Raw genomic sequence first — 24,927 nt, forward strand, 5'->3', positions numbered from 1 at the left:
GCCAGCTGCAGCTCATGGGCAAGGGCCTTTGAAAATGTTAAGGTACAGATCAGTTCTTCAGGTTGAAGAAAAAAAGGTCATCAGCAACTCAGTTTGTGGCCAATATTGAAAATGAACATTGTTGCTGGAGGCAAAATGCTGATTTTTGTCATTCCCACTCAGCTGGAACCATGCATTTGGCAAACCCATTTATCAAGGGCTGCTGCGTGCAGGGGTAGAGTGGGGAATTTAGATGCAAAAGAGAAGATTTGAAATCCTGGATGACCCTAACATCTTTTGCTTTCTGAATTTAAAATCTGAATGTCCTAGGTAGGTGAGTGGTTTTATCTCAATGAGCTATTCCATTGATAAACAACGGGGAGATGCTTCTGATACAGTATTTTGCAATGAGGAGAAAAGGATAGACTGACCAGAAAGATAAGAGGTTCTTCCTTCTACATCTCTAAGGCAATTCATTTTCTTAGGAATCCTCTGCAATTAGCCATGTTGGTTAACATGGGGGGTGGGGGCAAGCGATCTGGGCTATTGCTCTTCTTTAGGATTATCTGAAGGCCTTAATCTTTGCATGCTGAAAAACCCCCATCACCTGCAAACCAACATTAGACATTCAGGCTTGTATTATTTTTAGAAATGAATAATGGATTTTTAGAAATGAATAATGGATGTATAGGCTTGTAACTGCATATTTTAAAACATTTTAGACGGGATTTTAATAATTTCAAAATAATGTTTAAAAGGCATAGAATGGATTTATCTGGGAATTAGCTGAACCAGAAAGAACAGCCCTAATTTGAGATAATACTAAAGCTTGCTGTGATTCACTTTCTGGCTATGTCCAGCCCCTGGAAGGAGCTCTCTCAAGGGAGACCAAGAAACAACTCTCTGATTTTATATGAAATCTTAGAATGAAGTGCAGCTGTCCAAAACAAGGACAAAAGGACAAACGAGCCCCTATAGTTCAGCCCTACAATTCAATGAAAAGAGCACCAAGATTGTTCCTCCTCATCCAAACTACACAGCCGGTTATGGTTGACTGGAAACCTCTTACTGACTTTTTGTATGAAACAAGAAAAAAAAAGCGCAGATAATTTGTGATTTTTTTGATGATTAGAGGAGGGGGGAAGGGTAGGATGAAAAAAGCGAGCTTTTTTTCTAAACATAGAAGAGGAGATAATTTTGTTGTCATAGTTATATTTTCTTTAAAGGGTATTGGAAGCTTCTATTTCTTTTATTTTTTTTCTTTCTGCACATTTATTTTATTACTGTGTTAGTTGGTGTTCGCTTTTATGTGCTCTTTAAAACTTTTAGTAAAATCTGTGTGTGTGTTTTGTTTGTATAAATGCATAGTATGTGTGTATGTAAATATGTGTATATGTGTATATATATGTATATATTTCAGTTTACGTGTATATATATATATATATATGTCTTTTTCTTTTTTGTAGGCTTTTATGTGCATATTCTTTCTAGCCAGGTTTTACCTACGTAAACTAAGTTGTTCTGCAGCCCTGGTTCTGTGAAATCTCATTCACAAGCTTCTGGGCTTTCTTTCTGTTGAGTTGCTGCAGAGTTGCAGTTTGTCAACAGAAAAAAAGCCCAGAAGCTTGTGAATGAGATTTCACAGAACCAGGGCTGCAGAACAACTTAGTTTACGTAGGTAAAACCTGGCTAGAAAGAATATGCATACACACACACACACACACACACACACACACACACACACACACACACACACATATATAAAACGTGTCCTACAGAAAAACTTGATTTCTGTTTGACAGTACATTACTACACTTCATCCTACAAGCCAGTAGCTCCTCCCTTCCTAGGGCTTCCATTTGAGCTGTCATAAATCCTACTTATGTTAATGTGATTCCCTTTCCATTGCAGTGTGAAAAGGTCTCGTGACAACTCCTTCCTCTTCACTTCCACCATTTATTAAAAACTCAGGATTTGCAACAGCAGAAGGGCCAGGAAAAGGGGAGGGTATGTGTGTGGAATCTGCATATTTATGACTTAGGGATTGGAGTTGAGGATGAAAGCTTCCCTTTTATCACAAGACATTCTGTTTAATTAAAAGCAATAAATTAAATAACGCTGCAGTGCCTGGGATCTCTGCAAAGCTAGTAGCAAGTGACGAGGGACACACACACACACACACACACACACACAAACCGTGGGAGCCGCAACTGCCCAAGCGGTTTGCATTGTGGCAAAACTTAAATGGCATATAAAGTGAAAGAGGGATTTCGGTTTTAAGACTCTTGATACCTCGAAACATTTTCCGTGAATGCCTGAGACAGATGGATCGTCCCTTTGTCTTTGGGAAGGAGACTTTGACCACAGCTTTGTGAAGTTAAAAAATAAACACACGAAGCCACTCTTAAACATGACGCCACTGCGGATTGGAGGGTCTGTACAGCATTGTTATTTGAAGATTGGCAGAAAGGTTGCATTTCAGGACTGTGAAGGAGAGTGGGATTAAAGACAAAAACAAAATCTCCAAACCCTTTTAACTACAAATTTTGCAAGCATATGGTGTAATGTGGATTCACGGGTAGACAGAACAGTTAGCAATTGCTGCAGTACTGCTGGCTTACTTCCACTTTACAAATTCATACGTAAGCTACAATATCGTGCTGGCGACATATGCTCACCGGCTCTCCGTTTACTGCCTGCAGCAACGGGCTCCTGTATTCTAATGGTAATTCGACAATCTGTTCGCTGACAGCTCAGGGGGCTAAGATGAGACGCACATGACTGACAGGGATACCACTTTCATGAAACATTTACTTCTCTGCACCTGAATATTAGAGCAATCAGAGAGGGAGTCAACATACCATGAAATAGAGTTAGACTGAAAATTTTGGAGGAGAAAATAGCAGACTGTCACTCAAAATAAAGTTAATTTGATACCCAACATAGCTACCTCAAAAGATATTTCAATATATGCATGTATGTTGAATCTCCATGGTCGCAATGTGATAGGCAGGCAGGCATTCTCTCTCCCCCTTCAGTAGCCTTTTGGATAAATATATTCAGGTCTTTATTTAATAATATTCTAGAGTCTGCTTGCTTTGCTTATATGGTGGTCTAAGTTGGCAGGAACTTCAAATACCATTGTGTTTTACAGAAACTTCTTTAACTGTCTGGGGTGGAAGGAGAATTTAAATTTAAATTTAAATAACCCAATTATTCTTTTTTAATCAAGCGAAGCTCTATTTAATCAATACATGTGATTTATGTCATATAACAGATTACAAATTGTAACAAATTACATTTCAGTTGCAATAGGCACTTTCAAAAATGTTCTGTTTCTTTTGTAACATTCACATTCACAGGGAAATCATTTGCCATTACAAGGAAATTAAAAGGAAGAACCCCATCCAGTCCTGCATGAGAACAGTTTTCTACCTTTCTGCTTCTTCCGCCCTTATGGCAACCGACATCAATCTATTTACTTACCTATCTTTCCTCCCTTCATTTTTAGTAAACTCATGGCAGCATGCAGTTCTAATTTAAAGTTTAACTTATTCAATATATACAATATAGAAATATATACAATATATAAATAATACATTGCCTTATTATGTATTGTAGATGGATTGCCTCATCTTATTTCTGGAATGTAAAAACTTTTTTAAATTAAATAACCAAGATCCATTCTTTAACATCAGGAAAGTAAGTTTTTTTTCTTCTTTTATGTAAGATCATCCTCACTGCTGACTATACAATAATATATATTATGTGTGTACACGCGCGCACACACACACACACACACACACACACACAGACATATATATATATAGGTCTTTGGTTATTCGGGTTTTCTCCTGCGTAAAATTGGAAGTGTCTTGCCGACGTTTCGACGAAGTCTCATTTGTCATCTTCAGGCTGGTGTTTTCGGCTTCGTGCTTCTAGGAGCAATGTGTGACCACAGCTGTTTCTTCCTTTTAACTGCCAGTGGGGGTGAGAACTGATTGGGTGGGAGCTTGGCTGTGTTCTGATTGGGTGGAGGTGTGTTCTGAATGGTTGGGGGCTTGGCTGTGCTCTGATTGGATGGGGCGTTGGCTGTGCTCTGATTGGATGGGGGGGTGTTCTGTTTAGGTGGGGGCTTGGTTGTGCTCGGGTTAGTCTGAGTTGCAAGGGGATTTGAGCTGGTGAGCTGCATTGCTGTTGTTTGGCTTCGCGTGCGTGGTCGTGCCACATCTTCATGGTGGGTGTCAGTTTGCTTCATGTATGGATTGGAGGTGTTTAAAGTGGCTAATGATGCAGCTGTGGTCTGGCTTCTGGTTTGTGGTCGTGCCTCATCGGTGTGGATTTGGGTTTTCCCTTTTGCGTGGATGTGTGGTGGTGACATCCTGTGTGGTTTTCGTGAGTGTGGGTCTGGTGTCATTCTTAGTGTTAGGGACTTGTTTGTCAATAAGGGCGGGTTTCCAAATGGCTGGTAGGCGGGAGGTATCATCTCATTAATTCATGCTGTGTGGGCGTTTTTCTATCTTGATGGTTTCTCTGATAATTCTGTTGTTAAAGTGTTCAGTTTTGGCGATAGTTCTGGTCTTTTTAAAGTCAATTTCATGTCCTGTGGCTTTAAGGTGTTGGACCAGGGAAGAAGTTGGTTCCTCTTTTCTGACTGAGTTCTTGTGTTCTTCATTGCGTGCACTTATTCTTCTGTTGGTTTGTCCGATGTATGTGGTGGGGCAGGCGGTGCATGGGATTTCACATACTCCTTGATTTTCTAACTCAATTTTGTCTTTGGGGTTTCTTAGGATGGTGGATATTTTTTGGTTTGTGCAGAATGCTGTCTTGATGTTGTGTTTGTGGAGGATCTTGGTGATTCTGTCTGTGGTGCCTTTTATGTATGGGAGGAGGGCTTTACCGTTTTCTTGTTCTCTGTCTTAGATTTTAGTGGGGATTTCTTTTTGGATTAGGTTGGTAATCTTATTTCTTTGGAATCCGTTGGATGTTAGTACGTTAGTGAGAGTGTGTAGTTCGGTTTTTAGGTGTTGTTCATCAGCTAAGTGTTTTGTTCTGGAGATGAGCGTCTTGGCTACTGTCTTGGAGTTGATCTGTCTTGGAGTTGATCTGTGCTGGGTGGTGGTGTGAGAGTGCGTGCAGATAGCAGTTTGTGTGTGTTTTCTTCTGGTAGATGGTGTGTCCCAGGGAGCCATTGGATTTCTTGTAGACTAAGACATCCAGGAAGGGAAGTTGGTTGTTAGCTTCTGTTTCCATGGTGAACTGTATTTTGGGGTGTAGGCTGTTGAGGTGTGTGAGGAAGTTGTCCAGTTTTTCTTTCCCGTGTGGCCAGATTATGAAGGTGTCGTCTACGTATCTGAGCCAGAGTTTGGGTTTGTGATCAGATTTTTCTGGAGCTTGGGTTTCAAAGTGTTCCATGTAGAGGTTTGCAATGACAGGTGAGAGGGGTGATCCCATGGGTGCTCTTTCTATTTGTTTGTATTTTTGTCCGTTATAGATGAAGTATGTGTTGGATAGGCAGTGGTTGGTCAGATCTAGGATGTGCTTGGGGGGGTTATATTTGTTTTGGATAGCTGTCAAGGCTTCTTTGATTGGCACTTGGGTGAAGAGGGATATGACATTGAAGCTCACGAGTAGGTCGCTGGGCTGTAAGTTTTGTTTCTTTATGATCTCTATGAACTGGAATGAGTTTTTGTTGTTAAAGTAAATTATTAAAATAATTATTAATATAATATTATTATTGTGGCAGATTTTTATATTAGATTTGGCATTTTGATCTACCTGTCGGGTCCTTCCCAAGGAACTCAGGCAAGCAGATGTTGTTGTTTGATGGCGTTAAAGGTGTCATCACAGGATGGAAGCTGTCCCAAGTAAAGCTGCCTTTTGCAATTGACTGATGGTGATTCTGTCAGTGCCGATGGTATTCAAGTGCTGCTCCAGATGTTTTGAGATTGCACCCAAGGCACCTTTTACTAGTGATACTACCTTTGCTTTCTTTTTTGCCATTGTTATTCTACTTCAGTTTGCAGGACTTTGCATTTTGTGATTTTTCCAGTTCTTCCTCTTCTATTTTGCTGTCTCCAGGTACTGCCACATCCACTATGCAGACTTTTTTTTTTATCTATCTTATCGACAGTTGTTAAGTCTGTGGTTTTATATGGCAGATATTTGTCTGTTTGAATTCTAAAGCCCCAGAGCATTTTTGCTTCTTAATTTTCTACTTCGGGGTCCCACCGGTTCTTGCTTGTAGACTAAGCTTGTAGCTTCAGTGCATATTCTCCACTGTCATTCAGATATTCTGAAGTCCCTTTTTCTTCTTCAGATGTGTGATATCCTTGCAACATTCCACACCCAACTATTTTCCTTGGTAAGGAGAGTCTGTCAACATTGCTTCATGGATGAAGGGCATGATTCATTGTCATTATTTGTCTTCCTAACAAAGGCTTTTAGTTCTGTTTGAGTCCAGCCCTCTATTCCAATGGTGTATCTAATAACTGGAAATGTGCAAGTGTTAATTGCCCTGATGGTATTCCCTCCATTGAGTTTCAGCTTTAAGGTATTCTTCACTCTTATGATGTATTCACTTCTAACCTTCTTCTTGACTTCAGTGTGCTTGATGTTGTCAGTTTGAAGGATGGTCGGGTATTTGTAGTGATTATCTTCATCAAGACTCCTGATGTTACTTCCATAGGGGATTTTGATTCCTTCATTTTTCACTATTTTTCCCCTGCTGATGTTGAGGGTGTCCAGTCCAAACTCCACTGCAATGTCTTGGCTGTGTATATGGACAGCAATTCTATTTCAGATAATGTTTTTCCATACAGCTTCAGACTGTACATGTAAATGAGGTGGGATAGCCTGGCAGATGTTGTTGATGTTTCATAGCCATGGCCTGAATTATTCAGTATTGTTGAGAGAAGAATCCATGTGATGACAAACAGTAGTGGTGATAGGGAGTTTCCTTGAAAGTTTCCTCTCTTGACATTAACACCTCCCAGTATGTCACTATTGAGCAGCAACTGTGCCTTCCATTGTGCCATTCATCTCTGCACAAAGCTTCTGATGTTTCCACTGACTCCTGTTATTTCTAAGCACTTGATTATCCAATCATGTGGCAGGGAGTTGAATGCCTTCATGTAATCAATCCAACCAACATTCCAGTTGGTCTAGAAATTGTAATTTTCCAAAATCATCTTATCAATTTGGAGCTGATTTTTTGTTCCTCTCCTGTTTGGGCAATTCTCTTTCTGCTCAGGTGGAAAGAGAGCTTGTTCTCAACACACCAGTTAGCAATTTGAAAATTATTGGGAAGCATGTACCATACTTTTCGGAGTATAAGATGCACTTTTTTCCCCCTAAAAGAGGGTGGAAATGTTGGTGCGTCTTATACACCGAATACAGCCATTTTTGGCCTCCTGAAACCCCGTCTGCGCATCCTGTGAAAAACAGGGCCGTTTTTCACAAAAATGGGATGCGCAGAGGGTTTGGGAGGCCTGCAGACTGCTCCTGGCAAAAACTTTTTTTTTCTTGTTTACCTCTTCGAAATCTTGGTGCGTCTTATACTTCGGTGAGTCTTATAGTCCAAAAAAATACAGTAATTGGCCTCTAGTGACCTGGTGCTGCCTCCTTTGCTAGTTTTTTTTTTTTTTTCATTATTAGGTAGATTTTGTCAGAAGTTAACCAATATTCAATTTCACCTCCTTGAAGTGTGCTGTTAAACTGCTTGGGATTGAATGGATGCACACCATTCACATGCACTTTTTTCTTGAAAAAACTTGCTACCATCCTAGCTGGATCTTTGTGTACAATTGTTGAAGTATCGTTTCAAACTAGTTCCCTGCCTGATCTGTGGTCATCAGCTATAGTTATACCAATCTTTTAAAAGGGTGACCCTAGTTCAGTTGAAAATTATAGACCAATCTCTTTGTGCTGTGTTAAATGCAAAGTTATGGAATCAATTATAAACCAATCCATCGTTCACCACTTAGAGACAAACAACCTGCTATCTGACAAACAGTTTGGTGTTAGGAAAAACTCATCCTGAAATTTACGACTTTTGCACTGTAAAAAGATCTGGACTACTTATCTTGATCAAGGTAAAGCTATAGATGCGATTTACATAGATTTTTGTAAGGCTTTTGATACAGTAGTACGTGATAAACTGCTGTTGAAATTAAACTCTTACGGCATTTCTGGACCTTTGCACAAGTGGATTGCTGCTTTCCTGTCTAATAAACTGCAGAAAGTCAAAATAGGAAGCTCACTGTCTAATCCTGCATCAGTTAACAGTGGTGTTCCACAAGGCAGCATTTTAGGCCCCACACTTTTCTTGCTCTATATCAACGATTTATGTGATCAACTTAAAAGCATTTGCATCCTTTTTGCCAATGATGTAAAATTATTCAATACTACAGATAATTCTGTTGTTTTAAAAAGTGATTTCGACTATGTATCTGAATGGTTATCTATTTGGCAACTTAAAATTTTGATTAATAAATGCTCTGTCTTACATAGTGGTAAACGTAATCAGAATAAGCTAGATGGCATTGATTTAGCAGATGACCCTCATTTTGTCAAGGACCTACGTGTACTTATCTCTGACGACCTATGCCCCAAAGTTCACTGTAACAGCATTGCTAAAAAATCATTAAGAGTTGTAAATTTAATTTTGCGAAGTTTTTTTTCTGGAAACATTGTATTGCTAATTAGAGCTTATAAAACTTACGCTAAACCAATCTTAGAGTATTGTTCAACTGTTTGGAATCCCCACAATATATCTAACATCAGTACAATCAAGTGGATTCAGCCGCCTTGAGTCTTCGGAGAAAGGCGGCATACAAGTTGAACAAATAAATAAATAAAATAAGTATCGTATTTTTTCGGAGTATAAGTCGCAGCTTAGTTTTTTGGGGAGGAAAATCGGGGGGAAAAATCTGCCTACCAGGTATTCATCCAGCTAGTCTGGTCAGCTTCAGCACATTAGTTTGCTAGTTTTTATCCTCTGCTTGGGGATAAAAAAAACAGCTTCTAAAGCACAACTGATCTTTGGAGAGAGAAGTAATAAGAAAAGCAGGCAAACCACAGAGATTGCTTCATTTGCTAGTGCCTTGTTAGGGCTGAAAAAAAACTTCACAGCTGAGAGTCGGAGCAGGCAAAGCAAGATCGCTTCACTGAAAAAAAGCTGAGAGTCAGAGGGAGAAGGCAAAGCACGGAGATTGCTTCAGTCACTAGTGCCTCGTGAGGGCTGAAAAAAAACTTCAAAAAAGCTACATTCGGAGTATAAGATGCACCCAAATTTTCAGCCTCTTTTAGGAGGGAAAAAAGTGCATCTTATACTCCGAAAAATATGGTATTTCACGTGAAAAGTCTTGCACTCTTCTGTACGCAATAGAATTCCTTATGCTACTAGACTTGAAATTCTCGGTTTAGATAACTTAGAACTGTGTCACTTGTTGTCAGACCTAGGCATTGCATACAAAATTATACGTAGTAATATTTTACCTGTAAATGACTTTTTCTGTTTTAATCGCAATAATACATGAGTGAACAACCGCTTTAAACTCCATGTAAATCATTCTAAACTTGACTGTAAAAATATGATTTCTGTAACAGAGTTTTCAAAGTCTGGAATGCTCTACCTGATTCAGTTGTCTCAACTACAAAGTTTTACAGTTTCAGTCACAAATTGACTTCCATGAACCTTACTTCATACTTAAGTGGTTAGTAGAGGGAGCGTGCATAGGTGCACTAACATGCCTATCATCCCTGTCATTGTATTTTTATTATTTTATTCTTGCTCTTATTTTTGTTTGACAAATAACAAATAAATAAATAAATAATAAATAAATAAAATATTTCAACCAAAAACCATGCAGATCCATCTTCCACCTAGTGCTGACCAATTCTTGTTCTTCCTTGCTCTCTTCTCTACCATTTCTGAGTTATGACTAGTTCTCTCATTTCAACTTTTTTTTTATTCTTATCCACCCCTTTTAACCAAACTGCTTCCTTGTTGTATTTCTTTGGGTTGTTCCATAGCTGTGCCCTGAGCTGCACTGGTTTTTCATTGACAGTTGTTGACTGGTTCATTCCATTTATTAAATATATCACTCAACCAGGGGTGAAATGCTCCCGGTTCAGACCGGATTGCCCGATCCGGTACCGATGGAGGCGGGTGGTTCGGAGAACCGGTAGCAAAAATCCCCCCCCCCATGCCCAGATGAGCCGCACAATCATCAGAGGCTTTTTTTAACTTTTAAAAGCATTTTTTCTACAACTACGGCCAAAAAAATGCTTTTAAAAGTAAAAAAAAAAGCCTCTGATGATCGCACGGCTCATCAAAGGCATTTAAAAGAAAAAAACCCTTGTTTTCTTTTAAATGCTCTGACGATCCCAGCTGAGTTCCCTGATCATCAGAGGCTTTTTAAAAAAGCCTCTGCCGATCAGGGAACTCAGCTGGGATCGTCAGAGCCTTTTGAAAACATTTTTTTTTTACAACCTCTTAGCTGAAGAGGTTGTAGAAAAAATGGTTTTAAAAGTTAAAAAAAAATTGGCCACGCCCACCCAGTCACATTACCCCCACACAAACCAAGCCATGCCCACAGAACCGGTAGTAAAAAATTTTAGATTTCACCCCTGCATTCAACTCCTAGTAACTCTAGGCCAGGGGTGTCAAACTGGTGACCCATGGGCCGGATGCATCATGTGCTGAACATGCCCACGCCCACTCCAGTTCCGTGAAGGGGAAAAATGTCACAAAATGTCATGTGACGGCAACATGACGCGGTGAATTTGACACCTGTGCTCTAGGCAGCGTACAATTGTTAAAATATTTTAAAAAGAAAGAACAATACAGAAAGTATGAAAAAGCACAAGGCAAAGGGCCATCGGTATTAGAGGGGAACAGAAAGGAAGAAGGGGACATCAATCATCCTCTCCAAAGCAAAGAGGCAGATCTTTAAGGTCTTTTAAATCCCAGTAAGGTTGGAACCATTTGAATTTTAAGGGGTGTCTCATTCCAATAAAAGGAGTTTTTCATATTTTGACAAATTCTATATTTTTACATTTTTAACAGTGACACTTCTTTCCCAAATTGTATTCACACATGTTATATGTTGGAACTAAAACAGAGCTATGGCTGGTAGGACCAAATCATATGAGTTTACAAAAAAAGAAATAACCCCTCCAGTGGGTTACATAGTCAAGACAAAACTAAATCTAATATCAGAACTTTTTAAAACATTCTTTGGGTTGCTGTTTAATTGCAATGGGCTATTACTAGTTGCATCCTCCCCAGATAGGAATTGAAGAAGCTGATGATCTTTTGCCTCCTATTTTTTTAAAAAAGAAAAGGTCCCGTAAAAAGAAAGCGGGAAAGAATGAAGACAATTGAAGATGACAAAATTGCAGACCAAACTATTAGCTAGAAAACAAAATACCCCATAAATGTTCATAAAGTACTTGAAGTCCTTTCAACCACCACCTGATGTTTTTCCTGTGGTGAGTAAAAGGATTCAATATATCACAATTAGCTGAGTTCCCTTTAAAAACAGAAACAATGAGTGCTCAGTTCAGGTATAATCTCATGCCTACAAGGTTAGTAAATGTCTCAGGACTACAACTCCTTAGACAGAATTACAATTTTCCAACAGTAACAATCCTACCTTGCTTCCCCCCATCCTATTTAGTCTTCTAAATTCTGCCTCAACCTCCCTCCCACCCAATCCTGAGTCAATAGAGAAAACTTCTTAACTCTAATTATTAGCTGTTTTGTGATGAGAACTTTTCCCTATCTGCCAAATCCTTTGAAATAACTTCTACTATTGTCACTCAAGTCAAAAGCATCATTGCTATACAGAGTCAGAGATTTGGGGAGGAGGGGATGCTATTAGGGAGGAAAGGGGCTAATCCTCATCAACAAAAATTGCCCACCTGTTTTGCAATCAGGCCCTCAAGTAACCTCCTTTGTTGGCAGTAATGACTGTTAGCTCTACTGTGGAGTTTTAAAGCCTTATTAGAGCATTAGGGGGAAAGGGAGTGAGAGATGGATGTGACTTGCAAGGCACTTCAGCCTAGAAATTACATGGCGTATACACTGGGGTGTTTTCACTACTGCCTCTTTAACCAGATATGCTAGGCCAGGAATGGAAATAAAATAGGTTTCCTGCTACAAGATTTGAAAACGTTTAAAATAAGAGCATTGGGGGGGGGAGGAAAAGGGTTTATCCAGGACTATTGCACAGCGTCAACCCTCAGCAAAAGAAACCGTTATAGCTTCCTATTGCTACTAACAATACTAAGGTCACTGCCAGAGAGGCCCATTAGAATGCAATCCACCAGCCTTTGAGCCAGCAGGAAAGTATGCCAGCGTTACATTTGTTTAGTCCAGAACGCAAACACTATTTTGTTTCAGTAATGAGGCTGGTGAATGGTGCGGTTTTTATAGTTTTAATGGCCGACAAGTTAAAGAAAGCAATTGGTTGATTCCTCTGGCTTTGTTTCCCTCCCATTGAGCAACGTTTGCTGGAGGGATAAACAACCATCAATTGCTCTCGTTAATGGAAAACGCAACGAGATTGGCCAAGTATGGGTGCAGGATGGGTTTAGTCACCTCTCAAGAGGGTGCTGTGTTTGTGATCAGTCACTGGGCTAGTTCTGAACTGCTAGACCCAAGTCCAAATACAGTTTTGCTGATAGACACGGAAGGAGGCGGGTTCCTCCCATTTTATCTTTGGCCTTTCCTCCACCCTTGTTAAGTACCTTGTTGTAGCCTGTTAATTGGCTCTTTTTGAACACGGGTTTAGTGCACTTTCAAAATGTGCTAGAGCTGTAATAGCTTGATGGACAGGTCCGTGGTGTGGAGGAGAGGGGAAGTTTTGTCCCAGGTCAGCTAGAATGACAAATAGGGAGGAGAGAGAGGCAATGGCGTGAAGCAGAAGGTAAGAAGTGATTTGTTGCATTCTATAGCGCTGCAGATGGCTGTGGCAGACAGACTCCAGAAATAATCTATGAAATAGGCAAACAGGCTAAGCAACTACTGGCAGAAGCAACAGAATAACCAGTAACGCACCATTTGTGGACAGAACCAGCAGCAACAATTAGGTGAATACAGCACCTTTCAAGGCTTACATTGATCTGTGAAGCATGGTAATGTTTTCTCAAGAAAGCAGTATGTATGTGTGTGTGTACTGCACGTCAATGTTAATTCTTGGCGACTGTCTGAACTAGCCCCTACAGTTTTCCTGGCAAGGTTTTTCAGAAACTTTGCCCTTGCCTGATTCCTAGGATTGAGAGAAAGTGACTGGCCCCAGGTCACCAGGTGGCTTTGTTCCTAAGGTAGGACTACAACTCACCATCTCCTGGTTCCTAGCCCAGTCTTAACCTAATACAAACACACCAGTGGTGGGTTCCCCCCCGGTTCCGACCGGTTCGCAAGAACCAGTAGTAAAACCGGCGGGAGGCTCCGTCCACTGACCCAGACGTCATCATAGGTGATCTGCGCATGCGTAGAAGCTTCTGTGCATGCACAGAAGAGAGAGTGTAGGCATGGGCGTGATGCAAACCAGTAGTAAAGGTAAGTAGAACCCACCCCTCACACACACACACACACACACACACACACACTTACATACATATCCCACATAAAATCTCTCGGGTTTTTGTAAGAGCAAGTTGGTATATTTTCATATATGGAACCTATATAAAACCTGACAGGTGCTTGAAAATACATCAATTTGCTATTACACAGGCAACCTCTGACCAAATTGTACTGAAATAAGCTAGATGGTTGCAAATACTGTAAATAAAACAAGCTCAATGATGTCCCAGCCAAACATTGTCTCAGAAGAGAGCAAAGGCAAAAGAGATCTAAAGAGAAACCAAATATTGTTTTGTAGCTTATAAGTTTATTTACCTTTCTTCTTCTTTTATTTGTTTTTCGGCATTATAATAAGCACTGCTTAAAAGGAAAGCAGTGCTTCAAAACTGAAAAGACAAAATACAATTTTAAGTTGCTTCACTGATGGACTAGGGGTCAGATGAATTGAAGGCAACAGGAGGACATAGCATTAAAAAAATGTCTGCATGTTTATAGCACATTAAGCAGGGGTGAAATCCAGGAGGTTCTGACAGGTTCTGGAGAACCGGTAGCGGAAATTTTGAATAGTTCGGAAAACCGGCAAATACCACCTCTGGCTGGCCCAGAGTGGGGTGGGAATGGGGATTTTGCAGTATCCTTCCCCTGCCATGCCCACCAAGCCACGCCCACCAAGCCACACTAGGCCCACCAAGCCACGCCCACAGTACCGGTAGTAAAAAAAATTGGATTTCACCACTGACATTAAGGGAATATGAGGAGAGGCGCACAACCTAAAGTTCTTAACATTTAAGTCTTCAGAAATGTCTGTATGGAAGAGAAAGAGAAGGGTCTGCTTAGAATGTTCCTTTTTTATCTCTTGTTCTGCCTCAGATGGACCCTCTTTTCAACAATTGATTCTCCTCTAATCTGTTGCCAGTGAAACTAAAATCGCTCTCCCGTCTTCCTTACCTCTTATCAAGAGCTTCTTATTCTAGCATTACAGGATCATTTTGTCACAGTGTTTGTATAGTGCGTGTGACTGGAATATATGTGTGAAAAAAGTGTCTGTGTGCACCTGGGTATGAATAAGGGGAGCGTTTATGGCAGTATAGCTGCCGTTGGGTATCCCACCACTTTACTTGGCGTGGTCATAGAAATGTTGGCTTACAACTCCTCAGGCCGCTATTGTCCAACCTTGCCTTATTCCTTGCTTCAGTGAACCATTTGGTGCAATTTGTATAGAGAAATGGAATTATCAAAGGAGAGTTTAAAATATTTATAAGAATTCAAAATACAATCTGTTTTTTCCTGGTTTGAATTTATTAATGACATTTGTAATTTTGCTGGAGGCCGTTCTGAGGAATTCGAACATAAATAGTTTGTAAGAATACATGAGTCTTATAAGCTAGAGAAATCAAGTCATCAAATAAATATCCCCTATTTTTACACTGCCTACAAAGATAGCCCAGAATAATTCAATGGTTACCTGTAGAGATAATAGTTTTCTATTAGTTTCTTGTCTCTATTCTCTTTTTAGTAATTACATTTTAACATTTTATTAACTAATATCTGCCAAAATAGCATTTATTTAAATTTGCAAAGGTGTCTCCCTTTAGATATCATTATTCATTGTCATAGCAAGATTTTTTTAAATCATTTCTGCTGATCCAGAATAATTTCCATCATAGAAATATTTCAATAAGATCATACAACACTATGAGTGCAGTGTATTTGGATTCTCTGTGGGCATTTTCCCACTTAATCCGTTTGTGACACAGATCATTAACATCTAAAACTAGGAGAGAAAGAAGAAGCAAGATTTTTTTTTAAAAAAAATAGCTCATTTCCATAACTTTTAGCTCATTAAAATGAACTTCATAGTTCATTTTAATAACCACTGAGAAGTGATTACTATCTGGGAGGCTCATAAGAAGCAGGGGGGGGGGAATCACATATCGGATGTTTCAGCTGTGGTGAAATATGAACACAATCAATAATATTGTTATATCTCCCAAAAATAATCTATATTCACCAGAACTATTTAAATCTCCCACCAAAACATTTTTTGTAAAAGCATGTTGAGATTCTAAACTGATTATATCCTGAATTAGTTTCTTCCATTGTGTCTAATTGCAGCTTTCTTCCTTTGAGTTGGAAGACAAATTTTATATTAAAATTAACAATTGAGAGACATTCTTCATTAATATAGCAGGGGCAAAAGTGTCACAGGAAGACAAATTATCTGAACTCTGGATAATTTGTCTAGTCAACAAAAGGCAGTGTTTAAGATTCATTAAAACTGATTAGTAGTAGCTGAGTAAAATCTTAAAATCTTTAAACTGGAAAATCTTTTAACTAGATATTTTGTATATTTTCAGAAGAAGATCAATTCAATGTTTTTTTCATGAAAAAAACAAAATAAATTTTTCTTTCATTTTTAATTTGAAAAGTTAGCATTTCAAAAACAAATGTTATCATATACTATTTTACATGATAAAATTTAAACTCAAAGCCAGAACTGGGAGAGGTAAGGGAGAGAAGTAGTTTTAATATTTACATCATCTGTACAAGAATTGAATGAAAAGTAATGCCTCCAATATTAAAAGTTGCCAACAGATCACAATATTAATGTACTACAAACTGATGTGCAGCCTAGCACCTGTTCTCTCTCTTCAGTTGATGGGAAGTGGCTGTGAGTAAGGATTGTGTTGCTATTGTTCATGAAATGGGAGCCTGCAGTGAGTACTTGTTAGTGTGCTTTAAGCAATACCCCACAATTAAATGTTTGATTGCTGAAGGAATCCCTCCAATTTAATTCCAGGTTGTTTATGGTGATGGCTGCATCGACAAGTATTTTGTGAGTTTCACTGGACTAAAAATTATGAAGATGATGAACTGGGAAAGTTGTTGTATAGATCAAGAATGAAATAGATGACCTATGGCAACAATTCAAGACTTTAAGGACACTCGTATGATTATTATAAGGAACATTACTGTCAAGCTTGGCATTTTTACAGGAATGTGTGAATCCCTGTATTGATATTGATAGTATTGGAAAGTTTTGTGGAACATGGGTTCCTGGCCTGCTGACAGCAAAGATGAAAGCTTCAGGAACTGAAATTTACAAGAATGAAGGTGAGGAAACTCTTAAGTCTTCACAGGGTTGTGACAGCCGATGAAATATGACCTCTTCATTACACACAGACAAACACATCCACAGATAGTTTATGCGTATATATCATGTTGTATCTTTTCATGGCAAGCAATGTGAGTTGTCAGCCCTGATGCTGCTGTAAGGCAGTAGTGGCCTCTCAGACATTGGGCCAGGTGCTAATGTCTAATGCCAGTGCAGGGGTCTATCTCTTATTGTTGTGAGATATTTTAGGGTCCTCAACTGTATTTGCTATTTATTTATTTTTTTAATACCATTTTTTAACATTATGGATTGTGGTGACTATATAAATATATTAGCTAAATAAACTTCATTCAACGGACAGGAAGGAAAATGAGCAATAATAGGAAAAAAAGGCAGAGGATGAGAGAAAAGAAAAATCTAAGTAGATTTCTGCATTTTCCCTCCCCCCTTCTTAATTGTGTCTTGCTTTCTTTGACTATATTTATTGCAAAAAACAAAAAAAAAATCTGTATGGTCTCTATTATATTGTTATCTGCCTGATTTCCCCCTCCCCCCCATTTTCTCAACTGCTTTCTCATTGCTTAAAACATGATTTTTATCATTCCCATTAGCTTAATTCCACACACTTCCACGACACTTTCTAACATCTTTTAATCTGTTCCAAACAGCTTCTATAACATCTTTTTATACATCAATTTCCCATTCATTCTGTTGGAAAATGAATCTATAGCTTAACTGTAAATGTTTTATTTAATTTAAATATCTTAAATGTACCTATGCTTTATTTCTGGTAAATGTTTTTCCTACAAATGTTCTTTTACTCTTTTCTTCCATTAATATTTTTCTTTCTTTGAAAAAGATGAATGGAAAAAAAGAGTAAATAAAATTGTAAAAGAACATTTGCATGTATGTAATAATACGAGATGTTGAAGATGAAACAGTCATTTTTGGATAATGCCAAAAAAACATACATCTTTGGAGAAAAACTTGTACGTTGTTTGAGATTACCCAAAAATGGCCGTTTCAACCTTCGACAGCTCTTATTATCCTTGAATTTTCTACATATTCTCTAAACCTTTTATTTAAAAAATGAAATCAAAACAAACTCATTTGCCGTGTGTACATATGTAGAGATCTATTTTTGAATCAAGCGTTCAAAACAATTAGACCCATTTCTATAATTTTCATTTTAATTAAGTGAAAAAGCAACAGAAGAAATTAAAACAAAACCTGGGAAAGAAATAAAACACATACATAAAAATAGATAGAATAAAATGCACAACTCATTTATCTGGTTATTTATCATTTTTAAAACTAATATTATTGTTGTATACATTTCATGCTCAGATGACGTTTGAATGAAAAAGTTCAGAAGATTTGGTAGAACGATTATTTTTTTAAAAAAAAATGAAAATATGTGTTTATTTATTTATTTATCTTTACAAAGCCATTCAAGTAGCCATCGCCTCTTTTATTCTTTTGGTACTTCCTTCCCTTGACCGCTATCCTCAACTTAAATATTTTTATACTATGTTCTAAACTTCTGTGGTTATTGTTCATTTCTGTTTAAATCATTTCAGTTGTTTTTAAACAATTTCTTTTTCTTCAAAAGTCATATTCTTTTAGCTTACCTTGCTGTGTCATATGTTATATATAAATTTATTTTTTATTTATTTATTTATTTTATATCCAATTTATATACCGCCCTTCTCCCTGAGGACTCAGGGCAGTGTACAGCCGAATAAAAACAAAATACAATTTTAATTTCCCTTGGTGCAATTTTTTTTTCTTTTTCCATAGCTCTTATTGTTGTTTCTCTGTTCTTATATTTTTAGAATTTTGCATTTATTTTATCATGCAATTGTTGATTTCAAATTCTGTCATCTTTCTCAGGGTCCCTTTTTCTTTTTTGAGATTTTTATTTTTCTAATTCTTTGCTAATATAGTAACCTGAAAACTTATTTTGTGTTAACCAACCAACCAAACCAGTATTTATGTTTACCTTCTGGAAAATTTGCTATCACATAGCATTCCCACAATCTACTAAAGAAGATATTCAGTTGTTTTTTTAAAGAGATATATCAAGATTCTTGACAAATCTTTGCTGACTTCAGAGAATGATCATAATGCTTTCCAGGTCTCATTCAACTGTGTTTTTATAATCTGCTCTATTATCTTTCCTATTATATGTGATGTATTGATTTATCTGTGGTTTTCTGATTCCCTCACATCTTCCCCTTTAGAAGATGAGGATATCACTTTTTTACCTGGACTTAAATGACAAAAAAAAAATAAAAATAAAAAAATCCATGACTTATTTAGAAGATATAACACTCTATTATATTTTAAAAAATACTCAAATCCTACACACACACACATACACATACTCAGATCAAATTTCAAATTCCACTATAACTCACCCACAAATACATCATAATTATTATACAATCCAATACCACTCCAATATATAAATAAAGGCTGTAATCCCTGAGCAAATCTTTCTCTTTATTCCACAGATCCTCCTCAGCTCTTCACATTCCAGCCAAAAAATAATGACTATATATGCATACATGCCATTTTTCATTCTTCAAAATAATTCCAAATAATATAGATAGAACATTTAAACACTATTGACAATGACCCCTCCAGTGAACACATGCTATTATATAGTATGCAATGCTAAGGCAACAGTACAGTTGAAACACTATTTATTCAGCTTTTCATCTCATCTTGAAAGGAGCTCTACAATTCTGGGTTCCCACCATGTTAACAGTACCAGAGAACTTGAAGTGGTTTAGTTCCGATTACTCTCCAGTTAATTTAAAAGTAAGTATTTAATAAAGTTAATTTAAAAGTAAGTAATTTGTATACCTGTAGATTATTATTATTTTTTTAATGTTGTGGCTCTATTTTCCCATTGGCAGAAATTCTTGCCTTACTCTGTTCTGGGTTTGTGGGTCTTGGAAGGGAAAGACTACAGTGAGTGCTTTGCAGCACCTCCTCAATGATCCAGACAAAAACACTTCTGGTTTGGCGTCGCAGCAAGATAGTCGGGGAATTAGCAGGCTCTGATGAACCCTGCAAAAACCCCGGCTGACAAACCACCGCCAATGGGTCTTCAGACCAGAACCGTCCTGAAGGGATGGGGAAGAAAGAGAGGCACCTTGGACTACCAAGAGGAACAAGCAAGTTCCTCGAAGGTCGGAGGGAACTCTGTGACTCGGCAGCGGGGGGCGGCAGCCATGGCGGCTGCCACGAAGCTGGGACAACCGGATCAAGTAATGAGCAGGAGGAAAGTAGAACGGAATGGAGTTTTTCGAAGCCAGGTGAGTGACAGCCAACCCAGGCTTGTAATAACATCAAGGGAAACATCTTTTAACTACAAGACCCCTAGCGATAAAATAGTGGCTAAAGAGCATGGGGGCAAAGAAGATTTTGAAACGTAACTTTAAAGAGACATAGACCCGATAGAAAATTGACTTTTGAGTAAAACTAATTGGAAACGTTAAACATTGAGACATGATCAAAGGATTGGAAAGAGTTTAAATTTGGACTGGACTTTAAAAAAAAGATTTGATACTTTTAAAACCAAAAAGAAAAAAAAATGATCCAGACAAAAACTTTGTCAGCTTCCCCTCCTTTTACAGAATCATTCAATGCAATGTGATTTATATATCTTCCTGGGGTTGAAAGGTCTTTTGTTACTGCAGGATTTGTAGTACTCAAGGTAAAATAGTGTTATTCATTTGTTCGTGGCATCTTTTAATTGCCCAAAGTGAAAAGCAATCATGGATCCTTTACAAATGACTTTATGAGGGTTTCAAAAGTGAAAATGATGGAGGAATGAAAGTTCCTTTAGTTTTAGCTCAGTTGTCCAGTTGTCCCAATAAAGTCCACTTGTCCCATTTCTATACCGTTGGCAATTTGGCTAAATGTGCATGGGTTTTTTTCACATAGATTTTAATGCATTTCCCCAGTGCAGTATGTATACATTTTTAAATTCACTTTTGAGTTAGAAGCTGTGTTGCAAGACTTTTTTTTGGGGGGGGGGGATGACATTTTCAGGAAAGAATTATCTTTGGTTTCATGTAATCATTGAGATACAGTCCATATTTTCTGCCCTTTCCCTGCAAGTAACATAAAGTGGGCTTGCCTCTGGCACCTGCACCTATAAAGCTAATTAAGCAAGAGAAAATCTCTCCATTCCATGACTGAACCTTTGAGTAAATGTACTGTATAGTCATGAAACAACTTTTACCATGGTGCCTTACAAAGGTTTTGGACTTCAAGTCCTCTAACCCTCAGCCCTCTCCACTGGTAGAAGTTGATTGGAATTGGTCCCACTGAAGGCTACTATAAAGGAGTAGACAATCCTCTCCTTTTCTCAATCTAGTCACCCATAAAAAGCGGAGAGAGAAAAAATTATGGTTCTTGTATGGATACATTCAGATACGTATTAGATTTCAAACGTTCAAAGACTTGAAAGGATCCTATTATTTTCCTGCTCTGTTCCCTAAACAATAACATCTGCCATAGGTTCACTAGTTATTTGATATTACTGTAACCCACATTGTACATCACACTTCAGTGATAATTAGTGGAACAAATATAGCAAACCACCCAAAAAAGAATGTGCATGCAAGGATGTAATATAAACCAGACCTTAAAATTTGCATTTTCTTTATTTCTTCTTACTTAATGAATGGAAAATGAGTGGGCCTAGTGTTTATGCCAGCTGAGCCCCCTTGAAAGGGCCCACTCAGAAAAGCTAAGTCAATTTAGGAATAAGCAGAACAGTATTGAGGATTAGGAATCCGATGCTCCTTATTCATTTGCACACACTGTTTTGAAGCCAGAATTTCGGCAGTTCTACTTTTTGATTTATGCAGGGGAGAAGGTGAAGAAAGACTGTCTTGCCTGCAAGATAAACTTATATTTTAAAGATATAAATTTTCAACGATGACAAGTTTTAAATTGCAAATCCAAATGCTTTCCAATGTACAGCTGCAATCCATTGGCAAAGGTCTTTGGGTAGGAAAATGGTAGTCCTTATACTCAAGTTACTATAGGCCTAAGGTGACCAGATTTTAACATTGGTAAAGAGGGACATTGTGGGCGTGGCTTATTTTGTGGGCGTGGCTAGCTGGTCATGTGACTGGGTGGGCGTGGCTAGCTGGTCATGTGATCGGGTGGCCATGGCTATGTGTATAGGGTAAGGTGAACAGATTTTAACATTGGTAAGAAGGACACCATTGTGGGCGTGACTTATTGTGTGGGCGTGGCTTGGAGGCCATGTGACTGGGTGGGCGTGGCTAGCTGGTCATGTGACCGGGTGGCCATGGCTATGTGTATAGGGACTACTCAGAGGGCTGAAAAGTCATTTCTGACAGGTCCTCACACTTTTGACTGGTCCTCACACTTATGACCATCCTCACATTTATGCCCGTGCAGTATTCTTAACAACCATGTCACTCATTTCACAACTGCTTCTCTTCACCATGGTGACAAGATAGGGCAAAAACGTAAAATGTGAGGACAGTCGTAAGTTCGAGGACTGGTCAAAAGTGTGAGGACCAGTCAAAAATAACTTTTTCAGCCCTCTGAGTAGTCCATATGCACAAAAGGACTAACCAGAGGGCTGAAAAAATCATTTCTGACAGGTCCTCGCACTTTTGACTGGTCCTCACACTTATGACCATCCTCACATTTATGCCCATGCAGCATTCTTAACAACCATGTCACTCATTTCACAACTGCTTCTCTTCACCATGATGACAAGATAGGGCAAAAATGTAAAATGTGAGGACAGTCGTAAGTTTGAGGACTGGACAAAAGTGCGAGGATCAATCAAAAATAACTTTTTCAGCCCTCTGAGTAGTCCATATGCACAAAAGGACTAACCAGAGGGCTGAAAAAAGTCATTTCTGACAGGTCCTCGCACTTTTGATTGGTCCTCACACTTATGACCATCCTCACATTTATGCCCATGCAGCATCCTTAACAACCATGTCACTCATTTCACAACTGCTTCTCTTCACCATGGTGATAAGATAGGGCAAAAAACATAAAATGTGAAGACAGTCGTAAGTTCGATGACTGGTCAAAAGTGCGAGGACCAGTCAAAAATAACTTTTTCAGCCCTCTGAGTAGTCCATATGCATAAAAGGATACAGCAATAGAGAGGGATGAAGGAAGGGAAGGGAAATTAGAGTAGGAGTGAGGGTAAGAGGGGGAGGAAGAGAGGAGAAGGAGAAAGGAAGAGGAAGTAGGGAGGAGAAGAAGAGGGGGGGGAAGAGAAAGTAAGAAGGAAAGAAAAGAGAGAGGTGGTAGGTTTGAGGAGAAAGATTGCTGTACAATAAAAAAGATGAAAGGGAAGAAAGCCAACCCCAAACAAATATAAAGTTATTAAGATAAAGAATGAATGGTTAAACTTTAAAGAATAAAAGAGAACAAATATGAATAAATAGCAGTAATTAGAAACACACATACAAACATACAATTTATTTTCTTTGAACAGAGTATTTGGCCGGTTCACAAATTTAAACAGTGTTTAGTCACTTCAATTAAATTTACAATTTCTATATTTCCTTTTTGCCATATTTATTCCTCATCTATTTTTTTTAAAAAACCAATATTACCCTTCATCCTCATCTCTAATCTTAATCAAATTCAATTTTTCCCTTCTATTCTATATTATACCCCTTTCCATTGTCATCTATTTTTATATCCATCCTCACATTGGTTAATTATGTAATTATGTAATACAGTTGTTTAATACAAATTCAACATTTTAATATAAATCAATTAGTTATAAAACTATCTTTTTTGTATATTAATCAATATGAACATGAATATTCCAATTATTTCCATGCAATCCAATTTCTTACAAATCAATTAATTATATTTACCAATAATAATAAACCAAATAATTTCCCCCATATATTCCTCTGAACCACAACTTAAACATTTCTGCTTTCAACACAATATACAATTAATAGTATCTCAATTCAATTATTACAATTCCCTAGTTAAATACAGCTTTTTTTTCTTTTGTGTTTTAAAATCTTGAACTCTCCTCCTAAATTTCCCATTGTTTGCAGTTTTTCACCTACCTTTTTTGGGGAGGAAAAATAAAAATAAAAATAAATCTCTCTCTGCCTCATTTTGTCACGTTCCACCAAAGATCCTGGTTTCGGTTTCGTTTCTGCAGCTTAGCTAGGGGAAAAAAAAACTGCTTCAGGAACTCTTTACACTGATTGCCTGTAGGGCGGCCCTTTGAAGCCCCGGGCAAGAGTTTAAACAGTTTTTTTTTCTTCTAGCCATCAGCTGGGGCTCAAGAGGCAGCGGGACTGAGGAGGCAGAATGAAAAATCGGGACTTTTTTGAAACGCCGCGGGACGCGGGACAAATTGCTAAAAAGCGGGACTGTCCCGCCAAAAGCGGGACGTCTGGTCACCTTATATAGGCCCCTTCCTTCCTTCCTTCCTTCCTTCCTTCCTTCCTTCCTTCCTTCCTTCCTTCCTTCCCAAATGACCGAATAACAAAGAATTCATACTTCAGCCAGAATAACTGATAAAGTTGTTGCATAAACATGAATTTAGTATTCTCACATTTTAAAAACAAATATATGTTTACATTCATAAAATGAACAGCAGTGATATGTGGGTAAATTTCAAAGTTCAGAAACTCTACATAATAAGTCTCTGCAAAACTGCAACAACCCCAGGAGATTATCTATACGTATGTATCTCTATCCATCCTTATTTCAGCTTCTATTACTTTCAATAGTATGAATATAAGGCAATTGTAGCTAATGTTGTAGTTGCAGAACAGTGAGAAGGATATATTCCCAAGCCTTTGCTGTAGGTAAATACTGTCAAATATTAAGGGCCTGTCATGTTAGAAATGTTCTATATTTCCCAGAAGTTTCCTCTTTGCTTCCTTCCTTCAATTCTCCTTCTTTTTTTCTTTATTTGTAAAAATATGCTGTGTGCATTTGTAGTTTGTGTATGGATCCAATAAAGCAACCCCCCCCCTCAACCTCTGGCCTGCAACTCAGTGCTAGGCCCTACCCAACCTGTTCAGCTGCAGAAGTGGTGGGTGAGTGAGTGAGTGCCTGCACGCACGTATGACACTACATTTGTGAAAGTGGCGCACATGCACGCACAAAACCATCCCTCTCCCCTCCCTGCCACCTCCACCGGATCTGCTGAGCTGGAAAGTCAGAGACCACTGCAATG

The sequence above is a fragment of the Pituophis catenifer genome, unplaced genomic scaffold (assembly GCF_029215685.1).
Source record: "Pituophis catenifer annectens isolate HBS135680 unplaced genomic scaffold, rPitCat1.0.hap2 SCAF_1, whole genome shotgun sequence".
In the NCBI taxonomy this organism is placed as follows: Eukaryota; Metazoa; Chordata; class Lepidosauria; order Squamata; family Colubridae; genus Pituophis; species Pituophis catenifer.